This window comes from Xiphophorus couchianus, chromosome 21, assembly GCF_001444195.1.
Source record: "Xiphophorus couchianus chromosome 21, X_couchianus-1.0, whole genome shotgun sequence".
Classification (NCBI taxonomy): domain Eukaryota; kingdom Metazoa; phylum Chordata; class Actinopteri; order Cyprinodontiformes; family Poeciliidae; genus Xiphophorus; species Xiphophorus couchianus.
The window spans coordinates 2,746,802-2,764,118 of NC_040248.1; the positions used below are offsets into that span (position 1 = coordinate 2,746,802).

Consider the following 17,317-nt stretch of genomic DNA (forward strand, 5'->3'; position numbering starts at 1 on the left):
GATAATTCCCTGATACAAACCTGTCAGACTGCAACCGAAAATGATTTTGTGTAATATTTAAAGACATAAATAGTAATAATCATTAGGCTTAATCTTAACCATTTTTGGTTAAATTAGATTAAATCTTTGTATTACGTAAGTGAGTCTTTCACACCGGTCCTGTTTATTTCACTTTAATCAAACTCTAGTTCATTTGTCTAGAACAGGGGTGTCCAAAGTGTGGCCTGGGGGCCATTTGTGGCCCTTGGAACACTTCTGTATGGTCCCCCGACTGCAGTTGCTAAAGACAAAAAGGAAATCCTACAAATGCCGCTCCATTTTTGTTTACATTTTGTAAAGAAGGAAGTTGCGCTCAGTGTCTTCTTCAAATGTTTTCATGTCTTTTCCTTCAGTTATTCTTGGTGCAGCGCCCCCACAGGCGAGGAGGGGAACAGGTTTTTCAAAGAGTTTGGTTCATTTGACTCAGTGCAGTGTGAAAGAGAACCACAGCAGCTGAAAAAGTAACAAATGTGGAGGTTTTGGTATCCGAATTGAGTCTATTAGACTACTGGGTGGAAAAACTTTTAAGATATGTCATACCAACAAAACACAGGGCTAGTAAAGTTCATGTTGACTTTTCAAAATGTGATTTAAAGTGTGGTCTACTGTATATAACCACACAGAGTAGACTCTCACCTATTTGCAGTTTAGTATTTGGAGATTTTTTCATAAAGCAAATGTAAAATACAGCTGAAATACCTCAACGCAAAGCTACTTGACATGCTACAGGCTATTATTGAAGCAGCCAATCCAGGAATGCCAATTATTTTTCTTGCTGCTTTTTGGCTGAACTTTCAAGAGCGGAGATAAGGAAGAGTGTAGATGTTAGCTAACAGATTTTCATAGCAACTTTCCACAACTAGAATGAATCAAGGCAAAATTTTCCAAACTTGGAATCGTAGGTAAAATTTTTCCACATATTCTTACCTATAAACGAAGAGAGGTGCATACAAACAGATTTAGTTTGAACATTTAATCTTTCATGGTTACAATAAGGGATCTCTTACATAAATCACATCCAGACTGTAGAGTATTTCTTCACTCAGAAATGTGAATGCGTGGTGAAAGTCGTTTGGATGTGATATAAACCTCGTTGGAGCAGAACCAGAGTTGGAGCCGTTCTAATCGATGCACCTCTATCAGGGAGGTGACAGCTGTTGTGTGGAGTGAAAATGCTAAGTCTGCAGGTGGTTAATCACTGTTATATCACAAGTGGCTGAAGCGTTCATTTTCAGTCCTTTCAGTTTTATCTGCCTGTTATAGGAAAAATCAGACACAAATCAACGTAGCAGTAACACGATAAGACTAATTCCAGCGCTAACAAGAGACGTTCAAGCAGTGATGGAGTCATTAGCAAGTAACATTTGCACATAAGCACAGATCAAGGCTAAATCACATTATTTTAAGTTCAAAAACATTAGTCAGTGCCTCTAACGATAAAAATGAAAATTATTGAAGTGGGGAGAATTATGATTTGAAAGACAGAACATGAAAGCTGCAAACATTTGTTGGATGAAATGATTTAAAGCTTTACAAGTGGTGTCTCTAACCTTATAGTCCAGTAGATTCGGTTCAATTTGGGACCAAAATTGCAACATTTGTTACATTTTCAGCTGCTGCGGTTCTTTTTCACACTGCGCTGAGTCAAACGAATCAAACCCCTTTGCAGCGTCCTCTCCTCACCTGTGGGGGCGCTGCACCAAAAACAACTGACGAACACAACACAAAAACCTCTGAAGAAGAAGACACTTGAGCGCAACTTCCATCTTCATAAAATGTAAACAAAAATGGAGTGGTATCAACTTTTAGCAGTTGTAGGATTTGTCTTTTAAAAGACATTTCTCCCATTAGCGCTAAACTAGCATGTTTGTTTTACTTCTATTTACCCAGAATGCCCTGCGTTGAGTACCTAGTTCATTTGGCAGATTATTTCACTTATTACATGGGAAAAATTTCTTGTAATAAGTTAAATAATCTGCCAATTTATTTAGTACTTTATCATCAATATTAAATAGTTATTGACTTAAAAAATGTCCTATATTGTGCTGAAAAGTTACTTTTAAGTCAGTTTTGTACTAAGATATTTTCACAAGAAACAACAGACAATACTTGTATATGTATTGTTGCTGTGTTTGTATTTTGTATTTTTGTTTCATCTTGGAAATTAGATATCAACAAGACAGTAAAGGTAGACAATGTAGATGAATCAAATTAAATAAAATGACATGACATCCTTGTAATGAATTAATTGGACAAATTCTTAATGGAAAATTTGAACTTTTCTGCCTCTGGTGGATCAAACGTATGATAACAGGGAGTTTATGGAAGCTTGATGTCATTCATCAGACAGTTTAATGAGTTTGTCCCGGCTGATTCACAGAACATCTCATGAGATTTCCAGACATGAACGGCTGAGCCGGGCGGTTAATACTAATGTGTCCGGCCTTTGATTCTGCCACGCTGTAGCGTCACATATCAAAATCAGCCGAGTCCCGGGAGATTTCAGCTCAACAACTAATGTTACGTTGGAGCTGAAGTGAGCAGTTAAGTACCGGGGCGCTAATAAAAGCCAGCGACCCTTTAGAAATTTCATCTTTGTAGAAGATTCAATCTCTGGTAATTATCTTTTTCTCTTCTGTCCATGGGGTGAAGTGTCTGGAGGAAGAAACATCTGATTTATTATTTTCTCGTAATAGACACCAGCTATTTTCAATTCTCTGGATGCTGCATGAGTTTTGTGTTTATATTAAGATACTAAAAAGCACCAAACTATTCTGGATAAATGAAATGTATTACTGGATGCTAATTTTGTGACTCCACAGCAAACTTAGAAACATGTCGATTTCCAATTTACAGTGTAATTATTCTGAACAATTCACTTTCTCCACGTTTGTATACGTCCATTTGAGTTTCTACCGCTTCCAAAAACAGCCCAATCACTTAAAGAAAGACATCCGCCTGTTTTTTAGCAATAGGTTAATGTTTTTGTTGCCTGGAAAATGATCTCTTTCAAAAGCCTACAGATTGTTGAGTCACATTCTAAGGGCACTGCACGGTTACCTAGCAACCCCACCCAAGCATAGCCCCGTTACCTAGCAACCCAAGCAGAACTCCCGCACTTTTGGTCAAGTGGTTTGTTTTTTCAATCAAGTCAAGTTTATTTGTACAGCATATTTCAGCAGTTAAACAGTACGTTGTTTTTTTTTGGCAAAAAACATAATAACATAAGCCATTATTTTTGAAAGGTAACAATAAGCAAAAATAAGATATTAGTTTTACCTGGTCAACAATAAGCAAATTTTTAATGAAATCTGTAAATTTCATTAAAAATTTATTTTTTTTGAAGATCCAAAATATAAAAAGGGCTACCGACTTTTGAGTTATTAAAAGAAAAAGACAATTTCCAAATGTTTCGGTCATTCTTGACTTGTGGTCAGATTATTTCATGGGTCACAATTTAGACCCTGATTGAAAGTAGCTCAGTGTTTCGGTTGTTTTGCAGTTTTCTTGAAGTTTGTTCCAGATTAGAAACTGAATGCCATCCCTTTATCAGCGGTTCTGATAAATCAGTCGTTCTCGGTTTATAGAAAGTAAAACTGGTGGTAATAGGAAGTAAAGAGCCATTTGGGAGCCAGATGAGCCTTAAGGGAGAACCGGGCCAAATGACTCAGAATCTGGAATAAGAGACTTGACTCCCACCGCTGCTCAGAAACAGCTTGTTGCTATGGTAACGATTTGAATCATTTAATTAGCGGCGTACGAGTAAAGGTGAAACAAACACGTTGAGAAAAGTGTGAATGGCTGTCACTCAGTGTTTATGGTCATAACAAAAATAATTTTGCAGCTTTGACATTTTCACCCTTTAGCTCATCAACATGTTCATCCACTGATTATCAACATGCTTCACATGAAAGGTCCTAATTAAATCATTACTTACTTTTAGCCATCATTCTTATTAAAAACATTTGATAAAATGTCTCTGACTGGTTCAACATTTCCACATCTTATCACAACTACAAACTTTAATATATTTTCAGTAATATGTTATGAGAAAAATCAACGCAATGTAGTGTTGCAGGATCAGATGATTTTCAACACTTTTTAACAAATAAAAATTATGAAGCATGGCATAGATTTGTGTTCTGCCACAAAAGGATTTAGATCAATGCATATCTAGGTGTTAGAACGGCCTAGTTAAAGTCTAGACCTAACTTCAATTTACAATTGTTGCCAAGATTTAGAAACCGCTGGTTTCTAATCTACTGAGTTAGAGCCATTTTGAAATAAAGAATGGTTTAAAATGTCCATCATAATTATGTGCAACTTTATATTTGCCTGGCATATAAAATGAATTAAAAACTAAAGTCTGCATTTATTCTGTATCTAACACTGTAGTTTTAAGATATATGCACAGAAACTAACAGCTTATTGTAAATTAATTAAAGACTCAATATGCTTTCGATCAAAGAGCCTGAAAAATAGTGAAAGTAACATGTTTATTTTTGCCAACTGTCCACCAGGAGACTTGGAAATGTTTAATCTTGTATGTCTTATGACAAAAGCAGATATTACTGTGTTCTTATCGCCTTCTAACATTTCAAAAGTGTAACGAAATCAAATCTAGGAGAAGAGCTGGATATTAAGACCTTTATGGAGGAGGAAGTGAGTCGAAATCTCCTCGACGTTGGAAAAGTCAAGTATCTCCTAAATGAGTGCAGAAGGCCTCTCCAGCTCAGAGCTCTACTTAGTGTAAATAAAATAATGTTCCTGTGGAGCGCCAGTTTCCTCTCAAAGGTTTGATCAATATTTACTCCAGCAGCAAAGCAGCAAACCTCTGCCAGTCTGCGTGGCGGAGTCGGCTGCGGTGCTCTGAATGCAGATCGGCTTAAAGCTGGACAGAGCGCCCTCTGAGGGGTCAGAGGTCAAAGAAAGCACTCTGAGTTGACAGCAGAAAACCACCATGCTTTTCTGTGGTTTTACCGTTCTTGCTTTCGTTTTATGCATGACTGCCAGCAATCTCAATTATCCTCTGGGTATAAAACAAGCCCTGGAAAACGTGAATATTTAATGCAGCTGAACAAAAACACTGCCATGTGGTTTCTGTGTTCCAGCTAAATGAGATACAGAATGAGGAAGATCTCTGATGCATGAAACGATGCTTGTTCTGTTACACAGTAGATCACTAAAGTGATTAAACATGGCAGCAAATGAGGGCTGAGCTCAACAGAACCACCAGGATCCGAAAACTTTCTGCTGCAGTCAGAGTTTTTATCCAGACTGTTAAACTACTTTGGATGTTAGATGGACTTTATTTTATTTATTTATTTCAAACATGATAGCAATATAAAATCACACACATGGACAATGAATGCAAAATACATTTTTCTGCCACAATAATCTTAACATGCTTGAAACAGTTGACCATAAACAGCACAATTTTACATTTCAAAAATAAATATGTTTATTTGAAACATGAAGAATTTCTAATAAACTCAGGTTTTTGATCAAATGTTTTGACGGTAGGATCAGGTGTTTTTGTGGGGGGAGTTTTTTTGGCCAAATTGAAATTGGTTGATTTTGCAAAACTGCAATGGAAACGCTTTTTTTGAAACACCCTGGTCACATGATCAACAACCAGATGGAGCAAACCAAAAAAAGACAACAGGAAGTAGTTGGAGGATGATGGCATTTTTAAACAAACTATTTAAAATTTTTAAATATACCCACCCATTCAATAGCTTGTTGGGACAAATAGCAAACCAGCATCAATGATCAAAACTTAATGCATTTAGCGGTTCGTTCCTCCTTAGTCCGCTTTAATCAGACTCCAGTCCACTTGCAGAGAAAGGTGGTGCATTTGAGGATGTGTTAATGCGTAATCGGACCAGAAAAGTGAACTCTGGTCCACCTACGAACTTCGGTCTTGGTTTGTAATCCACCTCCTGCCCCAGAAGCAGGACGTGGACTACACCGCATGGCATTCTGGGTAAAAACAACCAAAACAAACACAAGAGTCTAGCACTAGCGAGAGAAATGGCTCGTGGTCTTTTACCAAAGACAAAAGAGAAATCCTACAGCCACTAAAGTCTGTTATTACACCATATTTATTCAATTTAGTAAATTAATATGAAAGTCAGTTTGGTTCTGGTAACTTAATGGGCAACCAGTTGTTGACTTTGAATCTTTCAGCTGGCAGCAGATCTGCATGACAGGCATTTTGCTCTAGGAGGTTAAACCCGGATCATACTTCAGTGTTTCTTAGATTCCTACAGGAGGTGAGGTTTGGTTAAAACCAAGACTTTGATTATACCAGTTTCCTACTCTTTGATATAATATTGGACCTAAACTCATAAAGTCATTGTGGAAGAAATTAAACCAGCCCCTCATGTTGAACATCACTTATTTTTCAGTTTGCATTCAAATAATATGTTGATAAAATCCTCCAACCTTGGTAGAAAGATTTAATTAAACAAAATTCAGACTCCACAGAGATGGATAAAGAGAGATAAATGCAAATCAATGCCTCCTCAATTGATTTTTACTGAATATTTTTCAGCTTTTACACCCTGACACACAGACTAAAGCAATCACAGATGCCAAGATTGTTGATTATTCACATATTTTAAATATAAATGGAGCAAATATGCTGCAGCAGCTGCTTCTATGTACGTGATTACAGTCCCTACCAGACTAATCTCAGAGACTTTAATCATTAAAGATCAGTGGATTATTACAAACGTCCTCTGAGTTAGAATGGATTCAAACTTAGTTTCAGAAATGAACAATATGAAATTGTCATAAATCTTATGATCTGCTCTCTCCTTTTGGTTCTGGGAGTCGAGTTTAGCTCAGTTCATTCTAAATCCATTCTGCCTGAACATTTGATCCCAGTTTGGAGTGGAAATCAGTGGCTTTTCAGGAGATAGAAATCCTGATGATGTTCAGTCTGTACTTAAGTTTTTTTGTAACTGTCTTGTCTTCACATTTGATCGTTGAACAACTGAGGCCCATTTTCTGCTATACTGGACAAGTGGGATTGGCGCAGTAATGCTAGTGTTAAAATCCATTTCTGTGGCCTGGTGTGGCTTCATGCTGAAAGGGATAAGAGCCAGTTGAGTTGAGTTTTTTATTGTTCGTGCTTTTGATTGTTTTCATAACTTGGTTTGTTCGTCCAAAATACATCTTTGCTTGGAAGCATGAAGGGCATCTGCCTCCAACATTGAAACATACATTTTTTTCAGATGATCGACATTTTGAGTATAGGATTTCCTTGGATTGTTCCTTGGATTTCTGAGGGTTGGATTTGTTCATCCCTGCAGGTTTCCATGACTACAGAGTTGATAGTGAGATAATAGTGGCTCAATGGGAAGTTAATAAAAGAAGCAGAGAATGCCATTCTTATGGTTCATATGTTGTTGTATGTGAGTGTTATATAATCATAAGTCAAGTTTATTTCTACAGCACATTTCAGTGTTTCAGCATCTTTTCAGTTTTCTGGAAGTTTGTTCCAGATAAAAGGATTAAAGATAAACACCTGGATGAGTTTCTCTAGATGTTACGGCAACATTAGTCTTCAGGTGACAGAAGGTTGACTTTGTAACCATATTTATGTCGTTGAGGACTGGACTGGAGAGTCTGACCCAACTCTCCAGTCGTTTCAGTAATATGCCAAGAAAAGCTGCACTGAGGTCCAACAGAACCAGTACTGTGGATCTTCCACAGATGGATGTCATTGAACACTTTGACTAGAGCAATTTCATTGCTGTAGTAACCATGGAAACCGGACTGAAAGACGTCAACTGATCATTGTTAGGAAGCTATTGAAACTGATTTTTCAATAATTTTGCAAATAAATACAAAATATTTTTCTTCTCAAACACTAAGTACCAATGTTAAAATAAAAAATTAAAAGATGTTATTCCTATAAATACACTCTTACTCATAGCTCTTATGGAACATAAATAAAAAGTATCTTAACAACAGAGAGAATGTTGAGCAGCTTTATGTGCTAATTATACCTCTGAGGTTTAAGAAATAACCTGCACTGCTGAAAAAAATCATTTAGATAACCTTACGAGTTTCTGTCAGAATAACAAGAACATCATTAAATCAGCTGGAAATTGTGACACTTTCACATTTGTTTTTGTGCTACAAAAATAATCTTCATGAGTTTATTGTTCTGTTAATTAAAAACAGAACAAAATGGATTTCCTAAAAACCAAGTTAACTCCGAGACTTAACAGCTTGTAAAATCACAAGCATACAGCAGGCGTATTAGTCTTCAGGTTTTTATCACAACACATCGATTGTTTTCATTTTAAGTCATTCGGTTGAATGTTTGTCACTCTGTTTGATGACCCAGTTTGTTCTAAGCTTCAGTTCACACATAGACACCTTCACATTTGACCTTATATTTATATATACTGGCTTAATAACCAATGAGTGCAAGCTGCAAACAAAGCCCACATCATCACTCCTCCACTCTCATGCTTGACATTTGCTACAACATTTTTGCTAATATGCTACATTTGGTTTTCTCCAAACATACTGCTGAGCATATAATTTGGTCTAAAAGGAACATTTTTCGAGATGTATTATTTTGATGTAGCTTTTCAAAAGCTAAAATTGTGAGAAAAGTCTTCCTCCTGGTAACTTTTTCAGTCTTTTTGAGGTCCGTTTTTCAAATTGTCGCATCTTTGTTTTGATATTACAGTGAATTTGCTGCTACATTAACTCCTGGACAAACTGGTGATTGTTTTATATGTCGTCTGTTTGCAAATAAACTGTCTCAGAATACAACAACAGACTTCACACTGCAAAAATACAAAACGTTAAAAACTATTTTCAGGCTAATTTCTAGTCCCAATTTCTTACTACATTTGAAGTACAACAAAACAAATTTTTAAGAAACTTTTCAGCAAGAAATAGGAGCTTGTTTTAAGTCAGTAATTCATTAATATTAATTTTAAAAAATTACTAGTTCCATTGGCAGATTATTTCACTCATAACATGAAAAAATGTCTTGTTATAAGTAAACTTATCTGCTAATGGAACCACAACTTTCTCATCAATATTAAGGAATTATTTACTTAAAATAAGCTCCTAAATATTGCTGAACAGTTACTTAAAAGCTAGTTTTGTCTTATTTAAAGTGCACTAATAGTAGAAAATAGACCAAAATAACTTAAGAGTTTGTGTTTTTGCAATGCAGATTGTAAAGTTTCCCATAACCATCCACACACAAATGCATTTCAAAATAATGTTGGTCTCCAGCAGTGAGCCCTGTGGAACACCTAATGTAACTTTTTAATGTGTTGACTTTTCTACAAATTTTTCATGCTATCGCTTTTTTTCTGTATATTTTGTTATTTTTTTTACTCAGTAAAAAGTTAGTTTGGTAAAGTCACATGACACAACTTTAACTTTTTGATTGTCTTGATGAAAGCCTTTTAACAGAGCAAGTATTTAAAAAGTGTAAATATAAAAGATTTCCAAAGTTTGGCCACCTCTACCTGAGCAGAGGTTTTAATTTTTAATTTTCTGCTTGGACTGACCCACAGCTTGAGCCATTATCATAGCTAATATCTGAGACATAATGGAGGAAAGCTGTGATTAGCAGATCCGAATGCATAATGTATGGCAGCAAATAGTCAGCTGGGGCAATTTGCTCTTCACTACTTATCTTTTTCCTCCAGTGTTTGACATAATTAAAGGCTGTTTTTTGAACAGAGCTGTCTGCCTCCACTCAAGGTAATCAGCACAAAAAGAAGCTTTACAGGATTTACAAATCCATTATTTTTTAATTTATGATTAATGTACTGAGAATTACAGCAAGAAAAAAAGCACCCCAATGATTTTCCTTTTACACAATATTTTAATTTTTTGTAAATTCCTTTTTCTGTTATTGTTATTGTTTACTCAATATTGATGTTAAATTGATGCTGCTATCTTGCCTGAATGGTTCAGTCTTTTCCCAGAGTCATTTAAAAACCGAGTTGGAGATGAGGAAGAGGAAAATTTGAGCCACAATATTTGGCACTGGTGAAGCAGGTGCTTTGATTCTAAAAACAACCTCTGCTTTCTGTCAGAAGCTGATAAAACTATATATATATATACTGTATATATATAACCTTAAAAGTAAGAAGCAGCTACACAAGTGTCGTTCTTTGAATAGCTATTATCTTGAGTCGCAGTTAGTCTTTGCAACATTAGCTTAAGTTGACAAATAACTTGATTCAAAGCAGCTTTTCTTGTTTTCTTGTTAAGTTGTGTATTTATTAGCTTGATATTTCTATTCTATCTGATTTCTGTCTGATTTTCCAAAATGAGAATCCGCTGACAGTTGTTTAGCAGTAGTAAGATATTGACGATTCACAACTCTGTCACAAAACCCCACCTAAAAGAGCAAGCAAATGTACACTTTCAAAATCTATCTTTATTTCCAATTACCTACAGGGCTTTTGTGGTGGTATAAGTTTAATAACTTCTATTGAAAGTCATTAAAATGTAATGAATTGAGGCATCTGAATAATGAAGTCTTCATCATTATTCAGAAGAGATGAGAGCAGTGGTGCATTTCAACTCCCAACACGTTCTAATAGTATTTTAATTTTGCTACATGTATTACACAACATGGAAAATTAGAGCAGCACCTAACGCTCCTAAAACATATTTTTAGATTTTAATTTGCCAGAAAGATTGAGTGCATCCTCTCTGCAGGACATTTTATAAATTCAGATTTCATATTCTGGCTAGACTAGTTACAGCTTCTCGTCTTTTTGTCAGAGTTTCAGAGGAGCCGATTCTGTCCGGACATAACAGACAAATGAAAGAATCAGAAAATCTGTCCAAGAAAAAATATTTAAGGGGACCTGTTATGCAAATTTTACATTTTGCATGTTTTTGAACTTCCATTTGGGTTCCTACTTCTTCTAAAAACAACCCAAACACTTAAAAAGAAAACTCATCTAGTTTTTGGCAATAAGTTAATGTTTTTTTGGTTTCAAAAACCTGCAGAATGTGATGTCACAAATCAGCAGGCACTGTGGCGTTACCTAGCAACCCCTGCCGAACCCAGCCTTGTCACCTAGCAACCCAAGTTGAGCTGCAGGACATTAAGTAAAATGGCTGCTGGAAAAGACAAAAGTTTAGTTGTTGACTTATCGTCCAGAAACCCCTAGTTGAATTCTTGTTGGTTGTGCTGGAGGCTCCACTTCTGCTTTTCAAAGATGTACGGTTGTGTAATTGCACATCCGTTTGCTGCCATTTTCACATGCAAGTGTAAACGTTGATTTGGGGGCGTGGCCAGCAGCAGCTTATTTGGGTTTAAAGTGACAAGATGCGCTATGACGGTTCATTCTGACTAAAAATCTCAAAATTTTACAAAAAATGTAATGAACATGTTTTGTACAGACCATAGACCTATCATAACCTGTTTAAGGAACCACAATCTGTAATATTTAAGAATCCACTTAAAGTCCAATTTCACATGTTGGGTTTCTTCTCATACAAGGAAGTGACCTTCCTTCCATTTCATTCAAAATGTCCTCCACAAGCAGCGTGTTCCCACAATCCAAGAAGAATTGGTGATGATGTGTGAATGAATCACAATATCACAAAACCAAAATGAAAACAAGTCACTTAAAGTTAAAACTTTGACATTTTGGATCTAAATATGATGATAATGCATCCAGTCAGAGCCTCTCCACTCAAAATAAAACCTGCCCTTTATCAAATATACTGCTTAACTACACCAGTTATATTCCATAAGTTACAAAACATTACAAATAGAATGCATTTATTTATTATTTGAAACATAAACTACTGTTACTGATGATGTCATTGAACCGACAGTGGAAAATAAACGTGGAAATCTGCGATGCAGACCAATGTGAACTTGAGGCTTCAGAGAATCTAACAATCCTGAGCTCGGATTTATTTAATAAATGCAGAGGTGTAAAACCTCTGCTCTCTTTTTCCATGCAGTCTGGGAAATGATCTTTGCTTTTAAACATTTATTGGTAAAACTTCTCTATTACAGGACTAGTTTGTTAAAAGCAAAAATATCCATTGAACTTTACCCCTGAATTAAAGTTAAATGTGGGTTCAGACAGCAATTATTTCCTCTGTTACTTCCTGATCCTCAGTCTGACCTGATGATGAATTATAAGGTCACAAAATCAAATCAGAGGATTCGTGTGGACGGACTCAGACTGCCTATTATTCCCAGCGCCTTTGTTCTTGTGTTGGAAGTTTCCTTCGTGTCGGCTCGACGTTTTGTTTTATTTACAGACAGTGACTCATGAGTTGGGTAACCAAGAAATCGAAGCTTTATTTTCTTTTCTGTTCTCTTGGGAAAGTTTGGCAAAGACCAAAAGTAAAGGAAGCAATAGTATCTCTGATATGTCATTAATATCATTTGATGTTCATTGGATCATCTTTGGGCTGCACAGTGGCGCAGTTGGTAGCACTGTTGCCTTGCAGCAAGAAGGTCCTGGGTTCGATTCCCGGCCGGGGTCTTTCTGCATGGAGTTTGCATGTTCTCCCTGTGCATGCGTGGGTTCTCTCCGGGTACTCTGGCTTCCTCCCACAGTCCAAAAACATGACTGTTAGGTTAATTGGTCTATCTAAATTCTCCCTAGGAGTGTGTGTGTGTGTGAATGGTTGTTTGTCCTGTATGTCTTTGTGTTGCCCTGCAACAGACTGGTGACCTGTCCAGGGTGTACCCCGCCTCCCGCCTGGAACGTAGCTGGAGATAGGCACCAGCAACCCTCCCGACCCCATTAGGGACAAAGGGTGACCAGAAAATGGATGGATGGATGGATCATCTTTGTGTTAATCTTTTGCACTTTAGTCAACAAACCACCTGAACTTTGCAAACTCCCAAGAGTGGAAGTGGCCAAATCAGAAAATATATTGCAGATGTTTTTTTGTCCAAAGCTCCGGTAATGTGTCATAATCACCATCCACAAAATCAATGTTACTTGCAATAAAAGTACAAAAATGAATTTGCTTAATGGAAACATACACATTTTTTTTTAAATTGCTCTTTTCAATCAAAAGTTGTCAGCTATGTTGAAATAGATATATTTCTCAGAACTGCAATGCAAAAAAATTTTTTGCATTACATGATTTTTTTGCAAAACAGCCGAATGTTACTACTGGCAAAAATGACAGGAAGTGGTACGACGAAGCTTCCTGTCACTCCATTTTTGCTTTCGTGAAACCGGAAGTTGCGCTCAGTGTTTCCTTAAGAGGTTTTCGTGTTGTTTCCTTCAGTGGTTCTTGGTGCAGCGCCCCCACAGGTGGGGAGGGGAACAGGTTCTTCAAAGTGTTTGGTTTGTTTGACTCAGTGCAGCGTGAAAACAAACCGCACCACCTGAAAATGTAACAAATGTTGCAAGTTTGGCCACAAATTGAACCGAGTCTACATGTTAAAAGCATCAGGAGGTAAACTAAATTTTTAATGAAGTGTGTGTGTTTATCAGCTTGTATTGCAAAACCAAAATATGAACAGTTTGGAGTGTGACTTCATATTTTCTGGTGAGCATACAGACAATAGTCTTCTATAAAAAGAAAAACAATAACAATGGTTCAGGAGGTACAGCAGCGTCTCTTCTTCCTAATAAACCCGAGGGAAACCATGCTGGCTGAGAACATCCTGTTGTTATTCCATCGCTGCTTCAAAAAAAAAATCTCAATATGATTTTCAATAAGAAAGTTCTGCAGGAGGTCGACTCGACAGAACAGCAAAACATTTTGTTCCCAAAGCAGAAATCTGTTGTCTGCAAATCCTCTGAGTGCTTTTTTCCAGTCAGACACAGAAATCAACACAATGAACCGCAGTCTAACAAAAGCTGCTGGATTGTTAGCAAAACTTTAGAACCCAAAAAAGTGAAGGTTACATTCAATAAAATTTCCATTTGCTCTCATTCTGATCTTTGTTCCTGTTATTTCCAAATGAAGGTAAAGTAGACGACAGAAAGCTCTTCAAAACTGAAGAACTGTTTCATGGTAAATGTAACACGGCCTTTTAAAGCTCTAATTAGCCATTAACATTTTCCCCCTGGTTGTAAATTTCTCCGTTTTTAACAAAGTGCCTTTAACATTATAAAGAGTCAAGAGTTTAATTTAGTCATTCTGGTCTGCTTTCCGCCCTTCCTCTCGTCCATTATCAGGAGACGGATAAGCAGTTTAATAAGTGTGACTGTCTCTGTGTCTGATTTAATGTGATATAGACAAATATCCAAAAGGCAAAATTAAAACAAATGAAGTGTGAAGTGTGCATGTTATGAGTGAGGACAGAGGCTCTCTGGCTTCCAGGGTCACAGTAATGATGAGTTATTTTTAGACATATTGACTTTGTTTGACTCAAAAGTTTTGCTTAAATTGTGTCAACTGTTTTGAAGTAAGAAGTTTACTTTATGGTATATTTGGTGAAAATGCCTTAATGCACTGGAAATAAGACAAAACTAACTTAAAAGTAACTTTCTACTATGTGTAGAAGGTTTTTTAAGTCAATAATTCCTTAATATTGATAAGAATTTAGTTTCACTGGCCGATAATTTCACTTATGTGGAAATAATTTCATATTGTTTGAAATAATAATACCACTTTTTCATCAATGTTAAGGAATTATCGACTTAAAATGAGCTCATATTCCTGCTGAAAAGTTACTTTTAAGTTAGCTTTGTCTTATTTCAGAGGTGCGAAAACCAGAAACTCAAAAAAATACTTGGTAAGATTTTGTGTTTTTGCAGTGTGTGCTCTGGAAAAGTTACATTTGACGTTCTGAACGTTGGCATTAACGCGCAACATGCTGTTTACCCTGTAATGTATTTCAAAATATTCAAATTCAGAATACTTTATTTTCTGACAGGATTTTGTTAAAATGCAGTTTTTTTTTACTCCAGTTCTTACCAGCATTTTTACTCTGATACGCATGTCATCCGGACATTTACCATTTTTAATACCAATAACATTTCATGATATATATCGTTACCGCCACTCATAAATTTTATACCACATCCCTCAAATGGAACAAAAAACATGTAAATGTGAATTTTATATAATACGTCACTTTTAAGAAATTTTATTTTATGTTTTCTCTGGTTGGTTTTATTAATATTAAAATTAATTTGACGACCAAAAACATTTAATTGTGGCAAAAAAAAAGAAAACTAAAATACTTTCTCACTGTAGAAATCCCTCCTGCAAGTTCTGAGTTTTATCTTTTTGCTCTTTCTTCAACACAACAGACCAGAACTTCCTGCTTGTTGCAAAACAGAGTCCCTGATCATGCATAGATATGAAATATTATCTAATTTCCTAAATATTACCTCTATGCAGGAGGGCTCTCAGTTTTTATATCTTTGTAGTTTAAACATCAGCAGAATAATGGAGTTTAGGCGCTTCTGGAGGATCATCATCACGTCAGAAATATTCTGCTCTTTATTCTCTTCAGCTTTCATAAAATCTCAAAAGATGAACTTCAGAAGATGCGCAATGATTTTAAACCCTCAATGTTCTTTCCAGATTTGATTGTTTTTAACAGATGAACATTTTAACCAGTCATTACAGATTTCTTACACGGCCTTGTACAATATGTTAACAAGCACTTACAGACATGCAAATTCAGCTGCACTGACTTTTTCCTGACCTTCTTAGTTGATGTATAAAAGATCTGAGGGAGAAAAATTCAAGAAAATGAAAAGTGTGACGTGAAAATTGTTTTTCAGCATCTCCTGCTAATGTCAGGGTCAGAAATTTTCAGCAATGTTTTGTTGCTGGTTTCAGGGTTGCAGTTGCTGATTGAAACACATTCCTGCATTTAAATAACTTTTCTCAGAGATGCTGAAGTTTGTCTTTTTCATTAAAACATCCTGTTTTTTCTGAGCAGCAGATCAGATCAAACTTGGCAAAATTTCAAAAGTTTGTATGTTGAAAAACTGATTTTACTTGGAGTCTGCAGGGGTAATTAAAAAAGTTAAATAATAATTAAATGTCATGCATGATCATCTTATAGAACATGCTTTTCAGATGTGGTTTCAGATAAATATTAATTATTAATTAATTATCTCGGTTTGTGTGTTGAAGCTAGTAGAAATGTTTCCTTTTGTCAATACTTTCCATTCATAACCAAAATGTTTATGTTTTAATGAAACTGAATTTGAAGTCTTTTAGATTTTTATTTGCTCTAAAGCTTATGATCTTCTGTTTTCACATCATTTTTATGTTTTAAATTGTCCTTTATTTATTGTTAGAAATTAATTTTGTCAGAAAATAACAGGATATTCAGTGACTAACAGGAATTGCTTTGTCCACTGAGTAGAACCGATTAAATTTTCTTTGTGAAAAACAATGAAAGGAAACTGAAAAAAGCAGATGATTAATGAGCCATGAAATAGATGATAAGGTACTTTTATAAGAGAATAAACAGTTACATAACTACAGTTTTTTGTTAATGTTTGTAATTAGAGGACAAACTCTTGAAGGCTTTCACTTCACTGCTTTACTGATCCACTTTATACTGAATTATGCTCTAAAAATGTTTAATAATTTAACTCCACCACATGTACGTCTTATTTAAAAATGAACCTGACCTCAGGACGAGTTCGGCCTTCAGGCGTTTAGGAATATTATTAATGATAAATGTCCTAGCAAATGAACAGGAGTATTTTGTCCATTTTAATGTTTATGAGTTCTGCTTGTTGTAGTGATCAGGAATGACTAAAGCTTTCATTGGTATTTATTTCTGTTCACTAGAGGCTGCTTTCTTTTCAGGTTTTCTTATAAAGGGAGTAATTTAGTTTAGTCGTTATGTGAGCATCTCAATATTATTAAAAAGTAACTTTCTTCATTGCATAAAATAGTATTTGAAACAGCAATTATTAAGCGGAGAAGGCCAGACTAATCTGAGAAAATTTCTAGAAAACTAGGAAATTTCAGAGGATGAAAAGTTTACAATTTGCTAGAAAAAAATCAGAAATGTTGAGAATTTCCAAAGTCTAAAAATGCCAATCTTTGAAACTCATTAATTTCTGTGTTTTAGCAGAAATGTACTCATTTAGTTTTAAGGTAACGTTAAATGCACTACAACTGTAAAGTCTGTCTTATTTTAACATAATTCATTATGTTAGACTGAAATCTACAAAAAATGTTGTAAAACTATACTTTTGCCATTTTTAAGAGCCAGTTACAGAATGATAATCACAAACCTGTTTTTGTTTAAATCTGAACTGATTGAACTGTTTCCACTTTCTTTTCTTCTTCTCAGTCA

The 17,317-nt window shown here is 35.6% G+C and overlaps 1 long non-coding RNA gene across 1 annotated transcript in view; it reads right to left on the reverse strand.

Moving 5' to 3' along the window:
- LOC114136647 (uncharacterized) overlaps window positions 1–17,317 on the reverse strand; it is a 94,140-nt gene that overhangs the window by 23,716 nt on the left and 53,107 nt on the right. The window lies entirely within an intron of this gene.